The sequence below is a fragment of the Leptonychotes weddellii genome, chromosome 8, assembly GCF_054177405.1.
Source record: "Leptonychotes weddellii isolate Sample4059 chromosome 8, ASM5417740v2, whole genome shotgun sequence".
Taxonomy (NCBI): domain Eukaryota; kingdom Metazoa; phylum Chordata; class Mammalia; order Carnivora; family Phocidae; genus Leptonychotes; species Leptonychotes weddellii.
The window spans coordinates 52,194,033-52,217,771 of record NC_138376.1 but is presented as its reverse complement, the minus strand read 5'-3'; the positions used below and the strand labels follow the sequence as shown (position 1 = coordinate 52,217,771).

The 23,739-nt window shown below is 38.2% G+C and overlaps 1 protein-coding gene across 1 annotated transcript in view; it reads left to right on the top strand.

Moving 5' to 3' along the window:
• Positions 1 to 23,739, top strand: part of B3GAT2 (beta-1,3-glucuronyltransferase 2) — a 72,352-nt gene that overhangs the window by 24,194 nt on the left and 24,419 nt on the right. The window lies entirely within an intron of this gene.

Here is a 23,739-nt window from a genome sequence, read left to right as displayed (position 1 = left end):
TAATTTTTATTTTTTTGCTGTTCAGCTTCATTGCTTTCCATTATCCTGTCTTCCAGATCGCTGGCCCATTCTGCATCGTCTAGTCTACTGTTGATTCTCTGTTTTTCGTTTCAGTTAATGAATTCTTTAGCCCTGTTATTTTTTCGAAAAAATATTTTCTCTTTGTTGAAGTTCTCTCTAAGGTCATTCACTTTTCTCGAGTTCAGCAAGTATCTTTATGACCATTGGTTTCAATTCTTTATCAGGCACTTTGCTAACCTTTGTTTAGTTTAGCTCTTTTACTGTGATTTTGTCTTTTTTTTTTTTTTTTCAGGTTTTCATTATTTTTCATTTATTCTTCTGTCTCATTTTGTCTAGCTGTCTGTGTTTGTTTCTATGTATTATGTAAGTTAGATTGCCTGGTCTTTAAAGGAGTGGCCTGTGTAGAAGAGGTCTTGTGGCACCTGTAGCTCAATCCCCCTGGTCACCAGAAAGAGGAGCCTCAGTGATGTTCCTCGTATGGGCTGTGTGCACCTTACTGTTGTGGATGAGCTGCTCTTGTCTTCAACCCAGCATGCTACAATGACCTGCTTTGCCTGCTGTGGGCACACTGGTCAGGGTTTATTTCTTAAGCTGTCTTGAGGGCTGAGGCCACCATGGGTTTGTTAGTAAATGGGGCCAGCAGTCAGCCTGCTTGTCTGCAGTTAGCCTCTCTGGTGTGGGTACACCAAAGCGCAGGGAATGCCACAGATCCAGATGCACTGAAGGGCATGGCTTGCTCCCTGTGCAGCCAGCTAAGAGTCTGGGCAACTGGAACTGTGGACACGCTGCTGTGTAGGGTTATCTCCTCCCCTCCCCAGGGCAGGAATCACTTTGAAGTGGTACTGGTCCTTGCTGGGGTTACCTTACAGGGTTTGGTGGGTAGGATTTGCTTTGAAGGGGTGCATGCTCAGGCAGATAGGTTGGATGGGGGCAGCCTGCCGAGGAACAGGTGTGGGGCCTGAGGAGGTAGCAAGATCGAAGGAGTTAGTCCTGGTTCCTGCAAGTGTCAGGCTATCTAGGCTGGGGGAATGGGAAGACAAATGGTGCCTGCCATCACTTTTTTCCCCAAAGAAATCTCCTGAAGATCTCTGCTTCTCCAACACATGTTCTAAGATTAGTCAATAAATCTCCTTCATATACACCCCAGCTATTTTTCAAACTGCTCTTTCTGAGCTAAGTCTTGGGCTGAGTTATTATGTTGGCTCTTTAGGGGTGGGAACTCAGTTTTTTTGTAACCTTCTGACTTTCTCAGAGCTAAGCCTGCTGATTTTTCTAGCTCCTGAAGTTAGCTGGTTTTCAGAGCCAGATGTTATGGGGATTCATCTTCCCAGTGCAGGTCCCTAGTGCCAAGGGTTCCTGGTGTGGGATCTGATCTTCTTGCTTCTCTGTGCTTATGGTGTCCCTCCCTTTTGTGGTTAGTCTTGCCAGAGATTTGGTTCCTAACTGTGTCTCCACCCCTCCTACCCTTTTCCCTGTGGCCTCCTCTCTACAGTTATTATGGAATGTCTGTTTTTCCAGTCTTTGAGTTGTTTTCAGGGTTAGTTGCATAAATGTAACTGTTATCTTGTTGTGTCTGTGGGAGGTGAGCTCAGGATCCTCCTATTCCACCATTATCCCCAAATTCCCTTTCTCCTTTTAGATGTATCTATTTTTTGCATCATGTATTTTGAAGCTGTGTTATTTGGTGCATACACCTTTACATTTTTGCTTTTTCATGGTGAATTGACCCTCTTATCATTATGAAATTTTCCTCACCTCTGATAATCTGTCTTGAAAACTACTTTGTTATTAATATAGCTACAGGAACTTTCATATGCTTACTGGTTGCATGGTATATCTTTTTCTTTCCTTTTACTTTTTTTTTTTTTTAAGATTTTATTTATTTGTGAGAGAGAGAGAGAGAAAGCTCACCAGCATGGGGGAGTGTCAGGCAGAGGGAGAAGCAGGCTCCCTGCTGAGCAGAGGAGCCCAATGTGGAACTTGATCCCAGGACCCTGAGATCATGACCTGAGCTGAAGGCAGACACTTAACTGACTGAGCCACCTAGGCATCCCTCTATCCTTTTACTTTTATCCTATCTCTGTTCTTCTATTTAAAACATGTCTTGTTTCTTTGTCCATTTTGCTTTTTGATACTCTTCTCCCAAGTTAAGGGCTTAATATGTAAACAAAACTTTATTTAAATAAACTATGTTGTAAATCTTGTACTGAGTAAACAGCGTCTGCATTGTGTATGTGTGTGTGTGAGAAAGAGAGAGAGAGTGCTCGAGTGAGAATTGGGCTTTCTTAGTAAGGTTTTCTTTCAGGATCCACCTATATCTGTATTTTTTTTAAAGATTTTATTTTAAAGTAATCTCTAGACCTAGTGTGGGGCTTGAACTCTCAACCCTTAGATCAAGAGTTGCATGCTCAATTGACTGAGCCAGTCAGGTGCCCCAATCTTTATTTTTGATCAGTGTAAAGTTTGGTCATGATAACTTTGTAAACCTTTTACTGCGGCTACAGAGTCTACTTACTACTCTTAGGAAAGTTCTATCAAATTTTAAAAATTATTTTCTGGGGTTATTTAATCCTGTAATCTTAGAGGTTTCCCTCCCTCTTCTCTTTTATTCATTTGTCACATACTCTGAGTATATTTTCCACCAGGAGATCCTGAAAATATTTTTCTTTCTCTTAGGTTTCAGGTACAGAGGTAAAGTTGATCATACTTACCAGTCCTAACCTGCTATTGCCATCATTGCAAGTTTCCTTCCTTGTTCTGTTTGGATTTTTTTATGCTTATCTTCAGGTATCTATTCTAATATGTGTGCTGTGGGTTGTTTTATTTGTATGTATCCTTGTGAAATGTATAGCATTTTGTGTGCAGTACTTTTAGTGTATATAAATGATATTTTGAAATAGATTTTTCTTTGTATTTCTCCATGTTGTGCCATATTTTAAAGATCTATGTTAATTGCTGTGTGCATCTCTAATCTATTGTTTCTTTCTGTCAAACTTTATTTTTTTAATTGGAATTCCCATAAATTTTTTTTATTTACATTATTTACTTGGGAAATTCGAACTTGCCATGAGGTACTTCACTGTATTGATCACCATAGCACTCTAATGCTTTATTAATCAGTGGAAAAATTTAAACTCTAGTTCTGCTCAAAGACTATTTAGTCAAAGACTATACCAAAATGGAACATTCCTACTTTCTTGTGAATTAAGTCCCTGTAAATGTGAATCCTGTACAGAAATGACAGAATCCAGCTTCTAGGACTAACTCCCTGGAGAATATGTCCTTGATGCTCCTTACCCTCCTTCATTCAGGCACATGCCTTCCTTAGATGCCTTAGATTTATCTTCTTAAATTCATACCGCATTTTCCCCTGATTCAGCAGTTAAAGATTTTATAGCACTGAACCAAACCAACAGATCAGAATAGCTATGGCCAAGAGGGCTATTGTCAGGGATCTTTACTGTAGGCATGAATGTGAAGAATCCTATATACTTTTGAGACTTCTGGTCCAAGAACATGGCACATGTAACAAATGGGAAGCTTTTGACTACAAGTTACAAAACCTCAACCTAAACAATAAAAAAATGGCTTAAGCAGTGAGCATATAATCTCACTTTTCTAGTAGAATAGTACTGGCTGCTGCAGCAGGCAAAGCCGGACATCTGATAAGCTTGATAGAGTAAAAGCTTCTTGATTGGCCCTACAAAGTTTGCTGGGGGTTGGTGACTCTTCTGAGCAGAGTTGGTGATTCTGACATCCCAGTGCTTCCATCTTGTCATTGCAGTAACTCTAACACTTAACATATTCTAAGGTCACTCTAGTAATGGAAGAAGGCTGGTTGATTGCCCAAGCTTTTTTGTAAGAGTTGTTGCATATTTAAGTACTACAGTTTCCAGTTCCTTTTTTTTTTAATTTTTTAAATTTTTATTTTATTTTTTTTTAAGATTTTATTTATTTGGGGTGCCTGGGTGGCTCAGTTGGTTAAGCGACTGCCTTCGGCTCAGGTCATGATCCTGGAGTCCCTGGATTGAGTCCCGCATCGGGCTCCCTGCTCGGCGGGGAGTCTGCTTCTCCCTCTGACCCTCCCCCCTCTCATGTGCTCTCTCATTCTCTCTCTGTCAAATAAATAAATAAAATCTTTAAAAAAAAAAAAAGATTTTATTTATTTGACAGAACGCACAAGCAGGGGGAGCGGGAGGCAGAGGAGAGGGAGAAGCAGGCTCCCCGCTGAGCAAGGAGCCTGATGTAGGGCTAGAACCAGGACCCTGAGATCATGACCTGAGCCAAAGACAGATGCTTAACCGACTGAGCTACCCAGGCACCCCTTTAAGTTTTATTTTTATTGAAGTATAGTTGACACATGGTGTTACATTAGTTTCAATTGTGCAACGAGTGATTTGATAAATCTGTATGTTTTGCTATGCTAATGACAAATATACCTACCATCTGCCACCATACAGGGCTATTACAATACCATTGACTATATTCCCTGTTCTGTACCCTTTATCCCCGTGACTTATTCATTCCATAACTGGAAACCTGTATCTCCCACTCTCCTTTACTCATTTTGCCCATCTCCCCTGACCCCTTTCCTATGGAAAGTATCAGTTTTCTGTATTTATGGATCTGTTTCTGCTTTTTGTTTTGTTGTCTAGATTTCACATATAAGTGAAATCATGGTATTTATCTTTCTCAGTCCGACTTATTTCACTTAGCCCAGTACCTTCTGGGTCCGTCCATGTTGTCACAAATGGCAAGATCTGATTCTTTCTTATTGCTGAGTAATACTCCATTGTATGTATACACGACATCTTTTTTATCCATTCAACTATCGATGGACACTTGGGATGCTTCCATATCTTGGCTACTGTAAATCAAATTGCAATAAATGTAGGGGTGCATATATCTTTTCAAATTAGTGTTTTCATTTTCTTTGAGTAAATACCCAATAGTGGAATTACTGGATCATACAGTATTTCTATTTTTAATTTTTTGAGGAACCTCCATACTGTTTTCCAGTGGCTACACCAGTTTGACATTCCCACCAACACTGCCTGAGGGTTTTTTTCCCTCCACATCCTCACCAACACTTGTTATTTCTTGTCTTTTTGATTCTAGCCATTCAGATGAGTGTGAGGTGTTATCTCATTGTGGTTTTGATTTGCATTTCCCCAATGATTAGTGATGTTGAGTGTCTTTTGATGTGTTTGCCATCTGTATGTCTTCTTTGGAAAAATATCTATTCAGGTCCTCTGTCCATTTTTTAATTGGATTGTTTCTTCTTCTGGTGTTGTGTAGTATGAGTTCTTTATATACTTTGTATATTAACCCCTTATTGAGTCTATTATTTGCAAGTATCTTCTCCCATTTACTAGGTTTCCTTTTTCATCTGTTGATGGTTTCCTTGCTGTTCAAAAGCTTTTTATTTTTGTGTAGTTCCAATAGTTTATTTTGCTTTTGTTTCCCTTGCTTTTGTTTTCTCTAGACAAATGATGCCAAGGCTGATGTCCACGAGGTTACTGCCTGTGTTTTCTTTTAGCAGTTTTATGGTTTCAAGTCTCACATTTAGGTCTTTCATCCATTTTGAGTTTATTTTTGTGTATGGTGTTAAGAAAGTAGTTCAGTTTCATTCTTTTGCATGTAGCTGTCCATTTTTCCCAATACCATTTATTGAAGAGACTTTTTTTCACATTGTATATTCTTACCTCCTTTGTTGTAGATGAATTGACCATATAGGTATGGATTTATTTCTGGGCTCTGTACTCTGTTCCATTGATGTATGTCTCTGTTTTTGTGTCAGTACTACACTTTTTTGATTACTAAAGCTGTGCAGGTTTTTTTTGTTTTGTTTTGTTTTTTTTAAGATTTTAAGAGTGCACAGAGAGTGTGCATGAGAAGGGGGAGGGTCAGAGGGAGAAGCAGACTCCCAGTGAGGGAGCCTGATCCTGGGACTCAGGGATCATGACCTGAGCCAAAGGCAGATGCTTAACCAACTGAGCCACCCAAGCACCCCAGTTACTAAACTTTGTATTATAGTTTGAAATATGGGATTGTGATGGCAACAGCTTTGTTCTTTCTCAAGATTACTTTGGCTATTCGTGGTTTTTTGTGGTCCCATACAAATTTTAGTGCTATTCTAGTTCTGTGAAAAATACTGTTGGTAATTTTGATGGGCATTGCACTGAATTTGTAGATTACTTTGGGTATTACAGACATTTTAACAATATCAATTCTTCCAATCCATGAGGATGGACTATCTTTCTGTTTATGTCATCTTCAATATCTTTCTTTGATATTTTGTAGTTTTCAGAGTATAGGTCTTTCATATCCTTGGTTAAATTTATTCCTAGTTAATTATTTTTGGTGCAATTGTAAGTAGAATTGTTTTCTTAATTTCTTTTTCTGCTACTTCATTATTAGTGTATAGAAATGCAACAGATTTCTCTGTATTCATTTTGTATTCTGTAACTTTACTGAATTCATTTATTCTAACAAGTTTTGGTAGTCTTTAGGGTTTTTCTGTATATACTATTATGTCATCTGCAAATAGTGACAGTTTTCCTTACTATTTTCAATGCCTTTTATTTTTCTTTCGTGATTGCTATGGCTAAGACTTCCAGGACAATGTTGAATAAAAGTGGTGAGAATGGATATCTTTGTTTTGTTCCTAATCTTAGAGGAAATCTTTTAGTTTTTCCACCATTGAGTATGATGTTAGTGTTGGGTTTTTCATGTATGGCCTTTATTATGTTAAGGTATGTTCCCTTTAAACCTCCTTTTGTTGAGAGTTTTTATCATGAACAGATGTTGAATTCTGTCAAGTCATGTTTCTACATTTACTGAGATGATCATACAATTTTTATCCTTCATTGTGTTAATGTGATGTGTCATGTTGATTGATTTGTGAATATTGAACAGTCCTTGCATCCTTGGAATAAATCTCACTGGATTGTGGTGAATGATCCTTTTAATATGTTATTGAATGCCATTTGCCAATATTTTGTTGTGAATTTTTGCATCTGTGTTCATCAGGAATATTGGCTTGTAGTTATTTTGTAGTGTCTTTGTCTAGTTTTGATATCATGATAATGCTGGCCTCCTGCTTTCTTTACTTCCTCTATTTTTGGAATAGTTTGAGAACAGGTATTAACTGTTCATTAAATGTCTGGTAGAATTCATCCACACAGGTTATTTCTAAGGACCAGACTTGGATCTGACTTACATGACTTCTTCCTGTATTCCACAATCCAAAATTTGCCATATGACTCCCCACTAACTGCAAGGAATGCTAAGACATGGAGTCTTCCTGTGAGCGCAGGAAGGGGTTAGACTGTAGTGAACAAGGAGCCACATTCTCATCAGGAAGTCCAGGTGTAAAACAGGTTTCAGGGTTATCTGACTGAACAACTCAGTTACGTCATCAAGGGTCCAGAATCTTTTCCATCTGTCACCACTGCCATCTTCAGAATGTTAGTTTTGTCTTCAGGCTGTCCTTCTCCTGGTTATAAAATGGCCACTACAGTTCCTACCATCACATATAAACATGACTATGTGCTGAGGTGGAAGGGGAACTTAGGAGTCTCTTAGGAGTGAGGGAACCTTTCCCAGAAGCAGCTAAGCACAGTTCCTCTGATGACCAGAACTGCCAATACTCAAACAGGTGAGAATTTACCCCTGGCATGAGAGAGGGGTCACTATCTTCTCAGTCATGTCAGGGGGTCACCATCTAAACCGAACTGAAGCTCAGCTATCAAGGAAGAGGAGAGTGGAGATTGAGTAGGCAACCAGCAGTATCTGCCATGGTCATTCACTGCACTCATTTACATCATTTCTGTTCTTTAATAAAGTTTTAAAACTTCCCTTTTATGGTTCCTGCACTGTTCTCAATAAGTTTATGCCTAACACTCCATATTTGCTTTTGCTGTGGTAATGCTTCTTTCTGTGGTATTTGCTAATATATAGGAAAGCTCTTGATTATCAGTCATCTCTATTTAATTTTCTTTTATGTGTGTATCTCTGTAAATTGCCTTAAATCCTTTTTTGAAGTAATAATAGATGTTAATTCAGTGTTGGGAAAGAAACCTTCAGGTAGAAGGGTCTTACATGAAACGGGACAAGGCAACAGGGTTGATGAATAATAAAGAATATTTTATTACTTTCCATTTCTGTGAAAAGAGAGGTTACATCTTAATGCCTGGGAAAGAAATAGGAGTATGTGTTTTTCTCAGAACTTGTCTTAAAAGAATGCTCTGTGTGTGTGTGTGTGTGTGTGTGTGTCCGTCCATCCTAGAACATACTTAATGTTGAAACTGGATGACCAATAACCAGCATCTTTTAAGAATATCTCAGTACTTTAAAGACCTCCCCCTACCACCAGCACAACTTTTCTCCATGAGAATAATGGGAGATGGGTAGTTGGTTTTCATATGGAGAAATTAAACATAAATGAAGGAATTGGAACTTTCTCACATACTTAGAGTTCTGAGCAAACTAGAGCAAAAATATTTGGGATCAGTACTCATTCAGGAAAGCAAATCGAGCATGGCCAATGCCACCATTCTTGTAGTGAGCTCTGCTACTTATATAATGATGAAAAAGAAGTTAAACAGTCCAGTATATGCTCCCAGTATCCCTCCTCTACACACACACACACACACACACACACATGCACGCACACACGTGCACACACATAGCACCAGAGTACATATTCTGAGACCATATTGATTTTTTAATGCTTTCAAGGCCATAGTATTTATAACTTTTTTTGAAATGTGGGTCAGCTTTGAATATGAGTGTCAGTCACATGAAAAGGCAAGTACAAAAATGAGACCAGCCATCAGATGTTGGTTAGAGCTCTAAATACCCACACTAAGTAAAATCTACAGTTTGATAAACACTTCCTTTCACATGCTGAACTCCACTGCCACAGAGATAACACGCTCTCTGCCGTTAAAGAACTCAGGACTCTTGACAGATTTCGGGGAATGTGTAGCAAAAGGATCACATTTTAAAGGGGGCAACAGCTTACAATACTGAACTGTATTAGCATGTTTGCAGAATTTTTCTGCAGACCTAACTATATGTTTGATATTATGTAAAGTTTTACTTTTTGATATATCCAAATGAAGATTCATGGTCATTGGCAATTATGTTCATATTTTCAGTAAACACCGAGTTTTACTAAAGTATATAGATCTATACAAGGGATGGTTTCATCATGAAACTTATTTGAAATTTTTATAAGGAATGTATTTTAACATTGATGGCTGGAGAGAGGATGGGCTCTTGTGAGGTAGGGGTACCTCCGAAGTTGTAACCCTTTTCTCTGGTCTGATATTGTCACCATAATGTAATACTCTTAGGCTGGGATTCTTTGCTGCAACAGTGCCTACTTTCCTAGAAGCTTTGAGAAAAGTAGACATTTAAATAGCTCATAGGCTTGACCATGATGATAAGTCCACACGCACAATAAACTGCATTTGGTTGTCATGTGTCAGTCATCTGTTTCCTCATAAATATATTCAGGCCAAACCCCTTTAGTCAGAATACCACATAGATGACCTTGTCCTCCTCTCCTGCATTCAGTGGGGTGGCATAAATTGTTAGGTCATCTTATGGGTGGTGACACCAAGCTTGACCACTGGGTCAAGGTAGTGATTGCCAAATCTCTCCATTGTGAAGGCACATTTTTCTTTTGTGCTTACTTGGTAAGCCACAGGTTGATACTGAGGTAGTTGAATGACTTATTTCTCAACTTTTACCCGAGAGTTCTAACATCCAGTGAATGTTGTTGCTTGAATTAGTACATTGGGGGTATGAAGTGGTTATTTTCTTATTGCGCCTTTCTTTTTTCCTCTGTTAACTGGTGTCCTTCTTAAAGAGCAGCTTCTCTCTCACATACACCCCAACCTGTAACCTTAGACTTGTTCCCTTTTTCCCTCAAGTGTTGTTTATTTAATCCATCAGAGTCCTTCTTCCTGATGCTCAGATTGTTCCCACATTGGCCTGCTTCTGTCTTCATTCCACATGTCCTTCATTGTCTTTGAGCACATCTTTGCTTTTCTGGCACAAAGTATTCTAGACTCATCTTATACTTTCCTTGTGCCAGTTGTGGAATCGGCCACTTTTCCATGGAGCCCTGACTCCTTTTATTGGAGAATGGTATTTACAAACTAAGATCAGGGTGTTAGATGTATTTATCGCTATTGAGGTGTTGGTATTTCTAGGTCTTCTAATCATGAATTCATGTCAAAACCTTCTAATTATTTTGTTTTTGAGCTGTATTTTTGAGGTATAATTTACCTATGATAAAATGTACTCATTTTAGGGGCGCTTGGGTGGCTCAGCCGTTAGGTGTCTGCTTTCAGCTCGGGTCGTGATCCCGGGGTCCTGGGATCGATCCCTCCCGCCCAGCAGGGAGCCTGTTTCTCCCTCTCCCACTCCCCCTGCTTGTGTTCCCTCTCTCTCGCTGTGTCTCTCTCTGTCAAATAAATAAATAAAATCTTAAAAAAAAAAATGTACTCATTTTAAGTGTAGAGTTGCTGTATTTTAGCAAACACACCCTTGTAGCTATCACCTTATAATCATTTATAGGCAGTTTTCATCACGACCTCCAATCTTTCTATCATTATAGATCAGTTGACCTATTCTAGAATTTCATATAATTGCAATAGTACAGTATGTAGCCTTTTTTCTGGTTTCTTTCAGCATTATGTTTCTGAGATTCATCCATATTATGTATATCAATAGTTCATTACTTTCTTTGCTGAGTAGTAATCTATTGAATGGATGTTATCACATATTGTTTATCTGTTTACAAGGTGATGTATGTTTGGGCTGTTTCCAGCTTATGGCTATTATGAATAAAGCTGCTGAGCTGCTGTGAACATTCAGGTGCATGTTTTTATATGGACATAGGCTTTGCTTTCCCTTGGGTAAATACCTACAAATGGAATTGCTGGGTCATATGATAAGTATATATTTTTTTTACTTTGTAGGAAACTACCACATTGGTTTCCAGAGTGGTTGTACCATTTTAGCCTCCCACCAGGAATGTATAAGAGACCCAGTTACTCCACATCTTCATCATCACTTGGTATTGTCAGTCTTTTAATTTTAGCCATTCTGGTGGGAGTATAATGGTATCTTGTGATTTTAATTGCTGGCTTTAATTTGCTGATTTTTATTTTTAATGGAGAACATCTTTTCATATGCTAATTGTTTGTTCATTTTTCTTTGAAATGTCTGTTTAAGTCTTTTGACCCATTTTTTAATCATTTAATGTTAACAGTGGTTGATGCTATTCATCCTTTAGACTTTTTTTATTGAGTTGTAAGAATTCAGTGTATTCTGAATATAAGCTATTTGTCAGGGATATGTATTGGGATGTTTCCTTCCAGTCTGTGACTTACTTTTAAAAAAAATTGTTAACAGTATCTTTTGGGAGACTAGAAAATTTTAAGTTCAATTTCTGAATTTTTTTTTAAAGTTTGAATTTTTTAGGTACTATCTGAGGAATCTTCACCTGCCCTAAGACTTCAAAAATTTTCTCCTGTATTTTCTTCTACAAGTTGTATAAATTCAGGTTTTGTATTTAGGTCCATGATTCCATTTTGAGTTTTTATGCATTTGTGAGACATAGGGATTAGAGTTCTGTTCTTTCTTTTTTCTTTTCTTTCTTCTCTTCTTTCTTTCTTCTCTTTTTCTCTTTCTCTTTCTCTCTTTTTCTTTTTTTCTCTCTCTCTTTTTTTTGACATAGATGCCACATTCTTCCACCATTGTGTGTTAAAACCATGTCCTTTCCCCCCAATGAATTGCCTTAGCATCTTAGTAAAAAAAAACAAAAAAAACCCCAGCCATCTGTGGGAAGAACTCCCTCTGAACTCTGATCTTTCTTATTTACCTGTCTTTACATTAATATCACCTTGTCTTGATTACTATAGCTTTATAATAAGCAGAGCCCAAGCTAGCTCCTCCCAGACAATCTATACCAGGATTCACAAATTCATATGCTTTTAAGCATGTAGCATACTTAAGTTGGCCATGTATAAGCGGTTACTTAATTGGTATTAAAACTTAAAGGACTGAAACGACGACCTGATTTATTTCACTTATTAAGGTTTTTGTTACTTTTTCATAGATTTCTTATAGTTCCTATGTTTCAAATGGTGTCTTCTGTATACATACTTTGCATATTAAATATACAGGAACATTTCTCATTTCCATACATACAACAGTGTTGCCTCCCTGTTTCTCAAAATGCATGGCCCATTTAGTGTGTTTCTCAGTTTCCCACTTTAGAGATAAGGATACCTCCTGTGACAGCACCAACTAGTAATCATGGTGACTAACACTGAGACTCAACTTTGGGGCTGTGATGGGAGCGGTGGGGGACCGTGGACGACAGCAGAGGGCTAGGTACACGGCCTTGCAGCACCACTTTTGCCATATGGAATGCTAGCCCAGCTTGCCGAATTTTCAGAGAGGCCAGAAATCTTTGCATTTTAACATATCTCAATTTAAAACACAACATCTCTATGCAGGCCAAACCAAACTTTCCTGCAGGACCACATTTGGCGCCATGCTCCTCTGGTCTGCATGATAAATAAGAGCACAAAAAGTGAGAGAAAAATTGACCCCCAAGCTAGAGAATAGTCTGCATCATACCTCACAGGGGTGGATGGAAAAGGAATGATTGCCTTAGAAACTTAAATTCTTTTTTTTTTTAATAATGGACTGTATTCTTAGATCAGTTTTATTTTTATTTTTAATTGAACTGTAGTGGACATACATTAGTTTCAGTTGTATGGCATAGTGATTCAACAAGTATAAACATAAAATGCTCACCATGATAAGTGTAGTTACCATCTGTTACCAGACAGTGTTAATATATATTGTGTTATTGGCTGTATTCCCTATGCTGTATTTTTCATCTCTGTGCCTTATTTGATAACTGGGAGTTTGTATCTCTTAATCCCCTTCACCTATTTCACCCCCCTCCCTACTCCCTTCCCCTCTGGAAACTACCAGTTTTTTCTCTGTATTTATGAGTCTGTGTCTGTTCTTTATTTGGTTGATTGGTTTTTAGATTCCACATAGAAGTGAAATCATAAGGTGTTTGTCTTTTTCTGACTTATTTCACTTAGTGTATTACCTGTTAGGTCCATCCATAATCTCACAAATGACAAGATTTCTTTCTTTTAATGGTTGGATAATATTCCATTGTATATATACCACATCTTCTTCATCCATTCGTCTACTGGTGGACACTTAGGTTGCTTCCATATCTTGGCTATTATAATTAATGCTGCAGTAAACATAGAGGTGCATATATCTTTTCTAATTAGTCTTTTTATTTTCTTCCAGTAAATATAGAAGTGAAATTACTGGTTTGTACGGTACTTCTATTTTTAGTTTTTTGAGGAACCTCCCTACTATTTTCCACGTGGCTGTACCAACTTAAATTCCCACCAATGGTGCACAAGGGTTGCCTTTTCCCCACATCCTCTCCAACACTTGTTATTTCTTATCTTTCTGATACTAGCCATTCTGATGTGTGTGAGGTGGTATCTCATTGTGGTTTTGATTTGCATTTCCCTGATGATGAGTATCTTTCATGTGTCTGCTGTCTGTATGTCATCTTTGGAAAAATATCTATTCAGGTCCTCGGCCCATTTTTAAATAAGATTGTTTGGTTTATTTTTGGTGTTGAGTTGTAGGACAACTTTATATATTTTGGATATTAACCCCTTATTGGTTATATCCTTTGCAAATATCTTCTCCCATTCACTAGTTTGCCTTTTCATTTTGTCTGTGGTTTCTTTTGCTGTGCAAAAGCCCTTTAGTTTGATGTAGTCCCCATTGTTTTTGATTCCCTCACCTGGGTAGACATATCCAGAAAAATGTTATAAGGGTGATGTCCACTAGATTACCGCCTATGTTTACTTTTAGCAGTTTTATGATTTGAAGTCTCACATTTAGGTCTTTAATCCATTTTGACTATTTTTATGTATGGTATAAGAAAGTGGTTTAGTTTTAGTCTTTTGCATGTAGCTGTCCAGTTATCCCAACACCATTTATTGAAGAGTCTGTCTTTTCCTCATTGTATATTCTTGCTTCCTTTTTCATGGATTAATTGACAAAGGTTTATTTCTGGGCTCTTTATTCTAGTCCATTGATCTGTGGGTCTGTTTTTGTGCTAGTATCATACTGTTTCGATTACTACACTTTTGTAACATAGTTTAAAATCTGGGATTGTGATACCTCCAACTTTGTTCTTCTTTCTTAAGATTTTTTTGGGAATTTGGCTATCTTCTGTGGTTCCATACAAATTTTAGGATTATCTTTTCTAGTTCTGTGAAAAAATACCGTTGGTATTTTAATGGGGATTGCACTGAATCTGTAGATTGCTTTGGGTAGTATGGACATTTTAACAGTTCTTCTGGTCCATGAACATGGTGTATCTTTCCATTTGTTTGTGTCATCTTTTATTTCAACAATATCCTAGTTTTCAGAGTATAGGTCTTGCACCTCTTTGGTTAAGTTTATTCCTAGATATTTTATTCTTTTTTTTTAAAAAAAGATTTTATTTATTTGAGAGAGAGCACGCACAAGCGGGGTGGGGGTGTGGGGGCAGAGGGAGAGGGAGAAGCAGACTCCCTGCTGAGCAGGGACCCTGACGTCGGGCTCCATCTCAGGACCCTGAGATCATGACCTGAGCCGAAGGCAGACATTCAACCAACTGAGCCATCCTGGCACCCTGGTATTTTATTCTTTTTGATGCAATTGTGGATGGTATTTTTTCTTAATTTCTTTTTCTGCTAGTTTGTTATTAGTGTATAGAAATGCAACAGATTTTCATCTATTGATTTTTTTTTAACCTTCAACTCTACTGAATTCATTTATTTTAACAGGTTTTTTTTTTTATGGAATCTTTATGGTTTTCTATATATATCATTTTATCCACAAATAATGATGGTTTTACTTTTTCCTTACCAATCAGATGCTTTTTATTTCATCTGGTTGCTGTGTTTAGGACTTCTAGTACTATATTGAATAAAAGTGGTGAGGATGGAAATCCTTGTCTTGTTCCTGATCTTAGAGGAAAAGCTTTCACCTTGTCATCCTTGAGTTTGATGTTAGCTGTGGGTTTGTAATGTATGGTCTTTATTATGTTGAGGTATGTTTCTTCTATACCCATTTTGTTGAGAGTTTTTGTCATGAAGAGATATTGAATTTTGTTGGTTTTTCTACATCTATATGATTTTTATTCTTTTTGTTAATGTGGTGTATCATGTTTATCAGTTTGCCTATATTGAACCATCTTTTCATCCTGGAATAAATCCCACTTGATTGTGATGAATGATACTTTTAATGTTTTTTTAAATTTGGTTTGCTAACATTTTGTTGACGATTTTTGCATCTATGTTTATCAGAGATACTGGTCTGTAGTTTTCTTTTTTTGTAGTGTCATTTTCTGGTTTTGGTATCAGGGTAATGCTGATCTCATAGAACGAATTTGGAAGCATTCCTCCTTCTTCTATTTTCTGGAATGGTTTGAGAAGGATAGTTATTGTCTTCAAATGTTTGGTAGCATTCACTTGTGAAGCCATCTGGTCTTGGACTTTTGTTTGTTGGGAGGTTGTTTTTTTTTTATTGTTGATTCAATTTTGTTACTAGTAATGGGTCTGTTCAGATTTTCTATTCCTGATTCTGTCACAGAAGATCATGTGTGTCTAGAAATTTATCCATTTCTTCTAGGTTGTTTAATTTGTTGGTATATAATTTTTTTGTAGTAGTCTTATAATTCCTTGTATTTGTTTGGTGTATTTTGAGTGTGTTTCTTTTCTTTCATTTCTGACTTCATTTGAGTATTTTTTTCCCTGAGTCGGGCTAAAGGTTTATCAATTTTGTTTACGTTTTCAAAGAACTAGCTCTTAGTTTCATTGATCTTTTCTATTTTTTTTTTTTTTAGTCTCTATTTCATTTATTCCTCCTCTGATCTTTATTATTTTTTCCTTCTACCAACCTTGGGCTTCATTTGCTCTTTTTCTAGCTCCTTTAGTTGTAAGTTTAGATTGTTTATTTGAGATTTTGTTTGTTTCTTAAGACAGACCTCCATTGCTGTAAATTTTCTCTTAGAACTGCTTTTGCTGTGTTGCAAAGATTCTGAACCAATGTGCTTCCATTTCCATTTGTCCCAGGTATTTTTTGTTTTTCTCTATGATTTCTTTGTTGACCCCTTGGTTGTTTAGTATTGTGCTTTTTAGTGCCACATTTGTGTTCTAGTTCTTTTGTTGTAATTGATTTCTGGTTGGAAAAGATGAACGATATAATTTCAATCTTCTTAAATTTATTGAGACTTATTTTGTGGTCGAATATGTGGTCTATCCTGTTTAATGTTACATGTGCAAGTGGTTATGTGGGCTGAAGGAGAGCAAAAAAATTGGTGCCCACCAGCGCTTCTGTTCCTGGAGAAAGTTCCCACAGATCCCTGCCTCTGTGGCACAGGTATTAAAATTAGTAAATCGTCCTGTGCAACCCAGATGCTTCTCAAACTGCTACCTCTGTACTGGGTCTCATGCAGAGTGATACAGTGCTAGCTCTTTAAAGCAGAGACTTGGTTTCCCGTAGCCCCTCTGGCTCTCCTGGAGTTCAGTCCCATTGACTTTTAAAGCCAGACATTAAGGTGACTTACCTTCCCAGTGTAGGTCCCCAGGGCTGGGCATTCCTGGTGTGGGGCTTGATCCTTTTGCTGCTCATGCTTGTGATGTCCCTCCTGCTTGTGGGTAGCCACGCTGGAGGTTTCACTCCCAGCTGCATCTCTGCCCCTCCTACTCTATTCGACGTGGACTTCTTATGACTTTAGCTGCAGAAGGTCAGTTCTCCCAGACTTCAGGTTATTTTCAGAGTGAGCTGCAGTACATGTAGTTGCCGTTTGTCCCTGGGAGGTGGTGAGCACAGGATCTTCCCCCATTTCTTACTGTCCCATCTTCCCTCTCCAAAAAAGAGAACAGTTTTTGATTTATAGAAAAACTGAGGAGATACTAGAAAGTTCCCTATACTCCATACCCAGTTTCCTCTTTTATTAACATTTTACATTAGTATAGTACGTGTATTAGAATTAATGAACCCGTATTAACTAAAGTTTATTCTTTACTCAGATGTTCTTGGTTTGTACCTAATGGTCTTTTTCTGTTTCAGGATCCCATCTTAGATACCACATTACATTTAGTTGTCATGTTTTTTAAGGTTCTTCTTGGCTGTGACAGTTTCTCAGATTTTCCTTGTTATTGATGATCTTGACAGTTTTGAGGAGCCCTGGTTAGGTGTATTATAGAAGGCCCCTCTGTTGGAATTTGTCTGATGTTTTTCATGCGTAGACTGTGGGGTTATGGGTTTTCAGGAAGAAGACCACAGTGGTAAGTGCTACATTCATAACATCATGTCAAGGGTATAGAGAATCAACATTATTTTATAACTCAAGTTGTTCTGGTTCTGGCCATTGGAGCTCTTTCAGTTGGCTGTGTCCTTTTGACATACCTCCACCAGTGTGGGTTTGCTTGAGGTTTTTGTTTGTTTTTTAACGCTTCCTTACTTTCTGGTGCTATAAGATACTTCAGGCTCACCTGGTGTCTGTTCTGCCCCACTCTTAGAAACTGACATTTCTCCAAGGAGCCCCAGTTCCTTTTATTGAAGAATGGTATTAGAAAAGACTACAGATGTAACCTTTCTTGGTACATCACAAAAAGGATACATACTATCAACATGACTTATCAATGTTGATGCTAACCTTGATCATTCGTCTCATCAGATCTCTTTACTGTAAAGCACCTCCCTCACTCCGAACTTCCTAGGAAGTTACTGTGTGCAGCTCATACCTAAGGAGTGTGTTCCACCTCCCTGTTGGGGGGTTATCTACATAAATTTTTTGGAATGCTTCTGAATGGGAGATTTGTCTATTGTCCATTTACTTATTCAATCATTTATGTATTTCAGGTGATATTAGTATTTAGTATTTACTTTATACTTTAGGGTATAATCCAACACTCCTTAATTTATTGCTCACGTTTTCCAGCTTTGGCCAATCGGAGCTCCTTCAGTTGCCTCCTGTGTGTCTTTTACATGCCCCCATCTGTGTGCAGCTTTTTATTTGCTTTTGTTTTTGAGCACTTCCTTACTTTCTGGCTGTAAATCCTTACTCCAACAGTGAGAAACTTGACTCCTAATATCCACTGGCCACAATAGATCTTTTTTTTTTTTTCAATTAAGGAATGCAGGGGAATGTTCCTTTTTGGGGTCCATGCACCTGAGTTCCTTTCTTCCTGGAATATTTTTGGTCTTCTTGTCTCCATTGGTTACTGCTTCAGGCTTTAGGCTTAGCTCATGCTGATGTCCTCCAGGAAACTTCAGCAGCTCCCAGATCACGTCAGATCCTCTGCAGCCTGCTCCTGTAGCGCTGTCTACTTCCCTTACAGCCCTTATTAGCATAGAAGTTAAGTAACTAATTTTGCAATTCCATGTGTCATTGCATTTTCTCTCCTGGGGTGTTGGCTTGGTAGGCGAACCTTGTCAGCCTTGCTCAGGGCCTAGCACAGCACCAGACACACATGATGTGATAGATGTTTAGTGAAAAAATACAGCAGGTATGGAAGAAATGTTAGACTTGATCTTCTACCCAATGACATAGATGGGTTTAGAATATAATATTAGGAACATTTCTGCTTTCTAGACTTCTTAGATAACTTTATGCACCTCAAAAGTTCATGCTGCGGGAATGGGGGTATATGGAGATCATGCAAAAAAAAAGATCCAAGGCAATATAAAGATATGTGAAGGACACTGGAATGAATAGCATTGAGCTAAGGGTCAATGAGTTGAGGGAAATGGATGCTAAAATTGTTAGGAGGCAGATGCAAGAAAGAGAAAGCACAGATATGACATTAATTTTCAAACTTGTTCCCAAGGAATTTTATGGGTATGTTGGATTATATAATGTAGTTTCTGCATTGGAAATATCAAATGTTTATGGACAGTGAGATTGGCAAAGGACCCTCGGCTCCGGGCCATCATTTCTGTATTCCTTCCTTATATTTGTCCTGCTCTTTCTTTTGTGTCTTCAGTTTTACTGGATCCTGTTGGATTTAGGGTGTTTTTCTTTCCCACTGAAATGTTAAAAAAACAAAAACAAAAACAGAATACCGAGTGTCATTCTTTATTGTAATTCTCCTTGAGGTTGCCTATAGCATTTTAAATTTCATAAGATCAACAACCTTATTCATTTCCCTTCGGAAAAAAAATAAGACAAAATTTCACCTTAGTGGCATGTCTTGAAGGAAGCTAAAGGCGTTTGTTTAACTTTTTCTGTTTTACTCTAAGGGCATTCTTAATTTTTTTTTTTAATTAATTTATTTATTTATTTGAGAGAGAGAGAGAGAAACAGCATGAGAGGGGATGGGGTCAGAGGGAGAAGCAGGCTCCCCGCTGAGCCAGGAGCCCGATGTGGGACTCGATCCCAGGACTCCAGGATCACGACCTGAGCCGAAGGCAGTCGCTTAACCAACTGAGCCACCCAGGCGCCCACTCTAAGGGCATTCTGATGATCACCTGTGTATGATCTCATGAAGTATTCCAGTCCCTGGAGCTGGCTCTTAGCTATCCCCCCACGGAGGGACCAAAAGGATGTAAAGCTGCAGAAAAAAATAGTTGGCTAAAAAAACCAGGAGCTGATTGTTGGAAAGGGTCACCAGACATGGGGAGGGGAAGTAAGTAGTCATTTGCTTCCCTCCTTTTCCTGGAGAAGATGAAGATAACCACCACCTGCCCTGGGATAGTTTCTGCTGTTGTTGTTGTTGTTGCTGCTGTTGCTGTTTTAAAGTAGTCTCCACAGCATTGGAGAGTAGAGCCCATCGCAGGGCTTGAACTTACAGCCCTGAATTCAAGACCTGAGCTGAGATCAAGGCTCAGATGCCTAACCAGCTAAGCCAGCCAGGCACCCCTGCCCCGGGATAGTTTAAGTGGCATTTAGGAGGAGCGTGGAGATGTACCACATGTTTCTTTTGTGTCCTTTGTAGCTGGTGGGTCTGTGGAAATCACTCTGCCCACGATTTTGGCTGGTTAACATTGCTCTGCCAGTCTATTTAATTGAGGTCATGGTGGGAGAAATAAAGGACAGGTTATGACTTTGGCATTGAATAAATAGGAAGAGAATGCTTTGGGGATCTAGTTGTAATGTGGTAACTCTTAGAACTATGTGAATTGCTTCCTCTTTGTCTTCCTATCTAGTGCTTTAGTCCTCTGTCTTAGATTGGGGCTCACACCAGGCACTTGAATTTATGCCTGGTACATGACTACTATTTTGTGTTAAGAAAGTAACAGAACTTTTAAATACTGAGAATATTTCAGTTATGTGGAAGTGTTTTTACTTTTAATAGTAACAGTCATTGTCATCTCTCCCTCCGCACCCTTCTCAGAAAAGAAGGTGGCTGCCAAGGAATCCTTAAAGAGCATAGATTGAGTGGAAAGGACACAGAACAAAGGATAGCTCCCAGAGGTGAAATGAAGAAGTTGTGTAAATAGCTGTGCTCTTTTCCTTTGAAATGTCTGGCACATTCTGTGTGGTACAGTGATGGTGTACGAGGGGCCGTGTGTCTAACTCTGATGAAGCATTCCACGTTCACTCTCAGAGCAACGCACACATGGCGGGGACACTGGATCTTTCCAGAGTATTAAACTACTTAAACGACAGACTTCTTTTTTTTTAATTCAGCATACTCGGAAACATAATCCTGCGTTCGTATAGTCACGCCTTCACCTTTGAACGCCCAAGTCTCTGAAAAAAATCAGACACCACTGAGTGTTATCTCTGAGCTGTTCTCAGGAGTTTGAAATGTGTTAAGCCAAACCTGCATTTTCTAGCAAGAAACTTGCACAGAAATGTGAAGTTTTGCTTCTTGGATTCATCTCATTACCTAGAACCTGAGGCTATTCTGAAGTCTGCGGGCCAAATCCTACATGTCTTTCGTGGCCCAGCTTAAGTGAAAAGCCTGCCACAATTCGTGCTTGGCCATGTTTAATTCCCTCATGCTAATGGTCTTACAGTTGTGGTTTATTATTCTCCTTAATGGCGATTTCTCCATTCCTATTTTAAAAAACATTCTTAACTTCTGTTCGTTTATTGTCTGTCCTCCTCTTTTGACTGTGAGCTTGTCCCTTGGCCCTGCACAGCCTCACGCCGCTGCTTGCTTGTTACACGTGGTCTTCATTTCAGTTACTACCTGGTGCTTATCAAGAAGTTTTTGGCACCTGATGCACGCAGGGCACAACTTACGCATTTTCAAGAGGACACACGAGGCTGAGATGGGGTCTGTTTACCAGTGTTTAGCAGATTTGAAAATTTAGTGCTCTGTGCAAAAGCAATTTAGGAGCTGAAAAATATTAAGGAAATACCAAGAAAGAACAGAGTACTATTTTTAGTACTTTATAGATAGATATAAGGCCATTGTGTCAATTTAGGAAAACCATATGTATTAGATTTTAGTTTCTTCATATGTTTGGCATGTTTGATACATAAAACGAAAAAAATAGAAATGTTTATTTTTTCTGCAGTGTGTGAGGGAACAGGAGTTTGAAGGTCGAGTGATTTGGGGAGAGGGCTATATTTCTGTGGAAATTTAATAAATTTTCTGAGTTTTTTTTCCCCCCACCTATGGAGAAGACCTAGGACACAAACATTAAATGTTAGTATTGATTCAAGAATTAAGTAATGAAAACATTGCTGAGGAAAATTAAAACTCTAAGTAAGTGAAGAGCTAGGTCATATTCGTGGGTTTAGAAGACTCGATTTTGTTAAGCTTGTCAGTTCTCACCAAATTGATATATAGATTTAATGCAATCCCAATCAAAATTTGCTAAAATGGACAAGTGCATCTGAAACTCATATGGAAAGGAAAAGGAATTAGAACAGTCAAAACAACTTTGGTGAAGAAGAACAAAGAGAACTAACACTGCCTGACTACCAGAATTATTATAAAGCTACAGTAAGTAGGACAGTGTTAGCATCAAGATCACCAAGTGAACCAGCCGGTCAGAGGAGAATGTTCATAAATAAACCCACTCATATTCGGCAGCTTATTTTTGACAGGTGCAAAGACAATGCAGTTGTTCTGGGACAATTGCATATCCATTTACATATTGTGGTTGGAACAATTGGATATCCATATGCAAAAAGAACAAAGAAAATAACTTCAGGAGTGCTTGGGTGGTACAGTCAGTCTCTCATACCATACTCACAAATTAATTCAACATAGATCATCACCTAAATAGATCATAAACCTAAAACCTACAACTATAATACTTGTAGAGAGGAGGAGAAAACTCTTGTGATTTTGAGTTAGGCAAAGATCTTTTTTTTTTTAAGAGTTTATTTTAGAGAGATAGGGCGAGAGGGAAAGAGAGAGTGCTCACAAGAAGGAGAGGAGCAGAGGGAGAGGGAGATAATCCTCCAGCAGACTCCATGCTGAGTGCAGAGCCTGACAGGGCGGGAGTGGGGTGGGGGGGGAGGGGGGCTCGATCCCAAAACCCTGAGATCATGACCTGAGCTGAAACCAAGAGTCAGTCACTTAACCAGTGGAGCCACCCAGGCACCCCTGAGTTAGGCAAAGATTTTAGATATAACATCAAAAGCATGATCCATGAAAGAACAAATTAATGAATTGGATGGACTTTATCAACATTAAAAGTTCTGTTTTTCAAAACACATTATTACGAGAATGAACATTATGATAAGCCACAGACTGGGATAAAATATTTATAAATCATAAATATAAAATATTGTAAATAATAAATCACAATTATGAAAATTCATAAATCATAAATCATCTGAGAAGGGGTTTGTATGCAGAATATATAAATAACTCTCAAAACTCAACAGTAAGAAAATAAACAGTTTTAAAAACAGGCAAAGATTTGAACATATATTTCACCAAAAAAGAGATTATGCATGGCAAATAAGCACATGAAAGATAGTCAACATCATTAGTCATTAGAAAAATGCAAATTAAAAGCACAGTGAGATACTACTATCTATGAGAATGGCTAAAATTAAACATTGACCACACCATGTGTTGATGAGGATGTGGAGTAACTGGGACTCTCACACACTCTAGTGAGAATGTAAAATGGTGCAACCACTTTGAAAAATAATTTGGCAGTTTCTTGAAAAGTTAAATGTATACATACCATGTGATCCAGTCATTCCCCTCAGGTATCAAAAAAAAAAAAAAGTGAAGTTCATATGTACACAGATGTTCACAGCTGCTTCATCTGTAATAGCCACAAGTTGGAAACAACCCGTATGTCTGTCAACAGGCAAATAAATAAAAACAAAAACAACCTGTGGCACATCCATACCACAAAATACTCTTTGGTAATATGAAGGAGTTAACTATTGATACATTGTAGCATGGATGAATCTTTTTATAGTTGTACAGAGTAAAAGAAGCCAAATGAAAAAGTATATGCTGTGTGATTCCATTCATACACAGTTCTATGAAATGCAAACTAATGCACAGGGACAGGAGATCAGTGGTATAGGGGATGAGCAGATAAGGGGATCAAGGATGTGGAGGGTGATGGGAGGGATGGATTAAGAAATGAGCACAAGGGAACTTTGCAGGATGATGAATATATTCATCATTGTGGTGATGGTTTCATGGCTAC